This window comes from Xenia sp. Carnegie-2017, unplaced genomic scaffold (assembly GCF_021976095.1).
Source record: "Xenia sp. Carnegie-2017 unplaced genomic scaffold, XeniaSp_v1 HiC_scaffold_24, whole genome shotgun sequence".
Taxonomy (NCBI): Eukaryota; Metazoa; Cnidaria; class Anthozoa; order Malacalcyonacea; family Xeniidae; genus Xenia; species Xenia sp. Carnegie-2017.
In genome coordinates, this window is record NW_025813487.1 from 7,251,342 (window position 1) to 7,256,520 (window position 5,179).

Genomic DNA, 5,179 nt, shown 5'->3' on the forward strand with positions numbered 1-5,179 from the left:
GTATCGTGTAAATAGTACTAGTATAGAATGTACATAAGCTTGCATAGGAAATCATGGTACGAAAATAGAATTAAGTTAAGTTTATGATACAAATGCCGGAATTTTTTTCCAGATAACAGCGTGTGCCATTGAAGTAAATGTGACTTTAATCAATACTTTTTACCTGTTCTTGTAAAAAAGCCCAGAATATTTCTAGATAATAAAAACTTTAAACTCAGCAAGTCATCTTTCTAAATTGGAAAGGATGTGCTATAGCTTATTGTAAGGAAACTAACCAAAAAAATTTAACTTTTCTTGAATTCGGACATGTCCAAGAGTGGACATTAAGCCATTGTGCCATGGTACATGGGCCCCTTACTAGTATATGAAAATGGACCCTTTATACACACATCTATGAAATACCAATGTTACTGAAATTGAAAGAATTATTTGATTCTCGTACTTTTGCAGGTGTGACAACGAAAACAGTCAAGAAGTTTAAAGCAGTTCAAAAGGTGCGCAATAAAACTCCCCGGATGTTTAAAGACAACAAAAGTTCCAAGAATGTGTAAATACTTCAGATCACCGTCAAAGTCATTGAAAATGAAACAATTTCTTTTTTTTTGCCGCAGGGGTTGGTTGCACGAAGACTGGATAGCGTTATCCACTGGATAGCAAATTTTTCTGAACGCTCATAAAATCTCTTATAAAAGAAAAATATACGATTTGAACTGTTCAATCACTGAAATAAAATATTGTTTCAAAGATTACAAAATTTCTTTGCCGTAAGAAAAATATAAACGCCTTTTCCACAAGTTTGAAATTTTTGCTATCCAATGGATAACACTATTCAGGCTTTGTGCAACCGGCCCTAGGACTGTGAGCTGGATAAAGACTACATACAACATGTAACGATACTCACGGGTTTAAATCATTCACTACATCATTAAATCAACAATATATTGCCATTCGTGATTTAATCAATATTTTGTACTTTATTCGAGACATCCTTTATATTACAAAACTTAAACGTACTTTCAAAACTTTCTATATGTAGAAGTAGAATGGTTGGTTACAATAAAGGATCTAATTCAGCCGATGAGTTTCACCTTATTTTGCCTATTCAAGAGACATCTGATGGTGAGTATATTGCCATGCGAAATCATGACCAAGGACTTATCTAAACATATCTAAACATGAATCCTCGTGTAGTAATTATAGAATTTTCTTTTGATTTAGGGAGAAGTTATCTTAATGATGATCTAGATGATGACGAAATGTATTTCCTAAAGCATAAGGAGGAGTCCGTTGAAGATGATTTTCTTAATCAGTTAGAAAACAGCAAAATAAATAGATCTTTAGATAAATAGTACTGCCCAGCAAACAATACGTAATATAAAATGAAATAGATTTAGTTGACATATATGTAATTTTAAATTCTTAATGGGTGTTTTATCATTGATGTTCATTAAAAAAATACAATTCTTGCCATCGCTAAAGGAAATTTGCCGGAAAGAATGAACATCTGCGTGCTGCTGCGTGCGTATAATAAAAGTTTGTATCAACGCACATGCATTTATGATTATGAAGTGAGGAAGAAATTTTTTTTCTCTTTTACCCTTGCAAAAAGAATTTTTACTAAACCATGGAGAACACCAAACATTAGAAGAAGTGCTTGTTTTGAGTAGCTACTCATATTCAAACATCATTGTGAGAGAATAAGAAAGGAACTATTCCGTAGTCAGTCTGTTAAAACATATATAACTCTGGCAAAACGAGATGTATTGCTGAGCATTGCAGAAATAATTCACATACTGCTCGTAAAACATTTCATGTAATTGTGGAAGCTTATTCTATTGGAATATTTTAGCAAAAATCTTGCAATTGTAGAAGAAATCACTCTGCTATTAATTAGAGAGAACCCGATTAGCGTGAGAGAGCGTTTAGAAAACGGGCGTTGGTCTCAAATTCAAAATAAAATTTACTAAAGCGTATGGTAAGTAGCTGCCGTCTGGTTTAATAGACCTCACTAGCACACCAAAACTGCTTTCTCTTTGAAAGTGGTGAAAACAAATCATAATCTTTGAAAAAATGAAACAGGCTACGTCACCTGTTCAATTTGTATCCTCTCACCAAACTGCTTACTAAAGTATAAAATCGTGCAAAATTGGAGCAAAGAGAACTGTGATAACACCACTGAACTATCATAGAATGAAGGCTGCCTGTAATAGATAAAAGCTAGGGCTTTCTTTACAAAACTTTAATTGCCGAAAAGTTGTGTATGCTTAATGTTAAATTTCATTTGAAAAGTTTTTTTGCCAAATAAAAAAGGGCTTTTGTTTTGTTTTCGGAGATTTGTAAATCATACAAGTTATCTTTTCCTTCGCTTCTATCGGCCGTGCGTTTATATTGCGAGGAAAGAGTGGGCTCTACTGGTATCAAAATATCGACAGACGTTTAGACTTCCATCTATTTTAGTTCAATGGATAACACACTGAACTGCTTGTCGACAGTTAACTGAATATGTAATTGACAGAAATGTTTTATTTGCTGTTACATTTAAAAGCTTGCCTGCGGGTTTTAATAAGAGCATGATATTTAATAAATATATATTGTCTGTATCATTTGAAAAACTAAGCCATGAATCATGCATCAATGAAAACTTTACAGCATTTGCCAGTTAGACGAATCGCAGATGCACATCTTTCAAATCTTACCATAGGTTATTAGTATAGTCGTTTAATCGGCTTGTTTGCAAGATTTCAGCAAGTCCAATCTTTTTCTTTGCAAGTCAAGAATTTTTATGTGATGTGAAGCCGCCATGTTGGTTTGTTGCTTCAAATTTCCGACATAAAGATTACATTTTTAAATTCACTGATGAAAAGGAAATTAGTCACAAAAATTTGAAAAAAATTGAAATCCAAGATTTTTGAAGGACATCTTAATTCGAGGACTTTCAAGAATATTCAAGTTTCTGTGTATCGTGTACGAACTCTGTTGAACATATCAACATAATCAACAACTTCAAAGAATTCAGCCATGTTCACCCAAAACAAATCCAGCTCAAAGCTTGCATTTCTCTTAAGATATTTTAAAATGTGCTAATAAATATGTCACAAGAGCTAAATGAAAGTATACATTTCATCATAAATGTAAGTATTTATTATATTTTAGGAAATAGTTTATGAATCATGCAAACCTGAACGTGAAGCCAAAGTTACAGGGAAATTTGCCAACTTTCGCCATCACCATGCACTTGCTTGTTAAAATTTCAATCAATGACTTCAAATAAAAAATATTGTCGAGGTTTGTTAAGCGACGTATTTTTAATATAACTGACATACGTAAAATTTTCCCACAAAGTAGTCGTATGAACAGATGCTTGAAAGGAATGAAAATAAAAAAGATGTAGTTCGTACTTGCGTTTTTGAGAAAGAAGCTAAAGTGAAAGCTGAATAAGTCTGTGACGTCATAGCCTCCATCATGTAATATTCATAAAGTAACCTTGATGATATTGAAAGTCAGACAATTGCTGTATTGCTTGCTGTGTGCAGTGAACATCGAAAATAATACAGATGTAATTTAGAATACGGCAGCACTTCCTTGTTCTTTTACGAGAATTATCATTCTGTAGATTTGTCCTCATACTGGCGATTCACAAGCAGAATTTCTGCCATGCGACGACATATTCGAGGGCCTCGAGGCTGTTGTTTACCGTAGCAACTAAAAGCAAGTGGCATCATTGATAGCATCAGTCGAAGAATAGTCGTGTAGAAAGACATTGTTGCTCAGGAGAAAGAACTTGTAAACGCTTTAAAGAGTCAATTAGATTGTTGCTTTCGTTCTGTTCTGAAATGGTCTTAGTGAAAGTATTTATCATCTTGGTAATTTCCATTACTTGCATCAATATGAAACTCAACTGCATACTTCGTTTAAGTGAGAGTGAGTCCAGTAAGAAGATTGATCAATACCGTATATATTATAGACTATTATGGCTTTCACAACGTTTCTTCGAACAAATGAGTGCTTGATACTGAAAGCCCAGAGCAAAGTAAGCAATGTTTTAATGTATTATTTATGTGATGACAGGAGGCCTCATTGTTTATACAATATATGGAAGCTCTATTATTTCAGATTTTTGCTAGCAGTTTCGTATTTGGTAATTTACTGTAGGCTCTTAACATCCTCGGTTTTACATTTTCCTTCTACCACTGAAATGTTAGGCTGTCAGGATGTATTGGATGTCACATGCAAAGCAATATTAAAAATTTCAATAGATATGTTATTGATATTTTGTTAGGCTACACCTGCAAAGCATTCCAGCTGATAAGAATAATGAATCATCTTTGGAGCAAAATATTAAAAACTGAAAGGTATCTTTCTGAACACCTTTTTTGTGTTGTAGAAGATAATTGTTTAACCAATTGTTTGTGTCCTCTTGTATTTCTTTTAGCTTTTTATATGCAATACAACCTAACTTAAAGAAAAAAAAATATTTCATTGCAGTTACCTAATAAAGTTGTATATATGTAAACTGCATATTACCCCTAGTGAACCAAATACATGCCTTGAAATTTTTACCAATATTGTATTAGCATCAGATAATCTTTGGTAAATCCTTTACTTTTAACTTTGCATACTATACAGTTTACAAAGGGAAGCCTGCAACTGTTGAAGAATTTGTTGAAGGAACATTTTGTAAAGATGTTAACAACAATGGAAAAGTGTGCAGAAGTGAGGCTAGTTGTTTTGATGTAAATTAGTCAGTTTTGTATTCATTGTTAACATGTTGTTTGGTGAAGTAAAACAAAAACACTGATGCTATACTAACAAATAGTCAAATACCATGAATTGATCTATGTGCTTAATAATGTAATGATGATGAAATGCACCTTTTGATAAAAAGCAAACAATTTGTTTATTGTTGCTAGGTAGTGTGAATACCGATATGGCGTTTCTAGTCGTGTTTATTGTCAAATATGCTAAACCTTTTTGGCTTTTTTGTGGAGCTCAGTCAAGTATATTAAAATTGCTATCACAGATGGATCAAACAGGGGTGGCACCAGGAATTCCCCAACAGAGCGGCTAAGGTCCTCGACGGGGGGCTGACTTAGCTACTAGGCTGATGTGAAAATGCACTTTCGATGCAAATCTTAAATTGCTCAAATAAGTTATTTATGTGAAGTATTTAATCTTTTTT

The 5,179-nt window shown here is 33.2% G+C and overlaps 1 long non-coding RNA gene across 3 annotated transcripts; it reads left to right on the forward strand.

The window, feature by feature from the left end:
* The first annotated feature begins 3,498 nt into the window (after positions 1–3,498).
* Positions 3,499–4,889, forward strand: LOC124451026. Of its 3 annotated transcripts, none has more exons than XR_006950317.1 (3): positions 3,500–3,863; positions 3,965–4,030; positions 4,280–4,889. It is a non-coding gene; the product is annotated as an uncharacterized LOC124451026 (long non-coding RNA). The 3 variants fall into 3 exon arrangements; XR_006950318.1 differs by having other exon boundaries at positions 3,500–3,848; XR_006950316.1 differs by having other exon boundaries at positions 3,499–4,030.
* Positions 4,890–5,179: the final 290 nt, after the last annotated feature.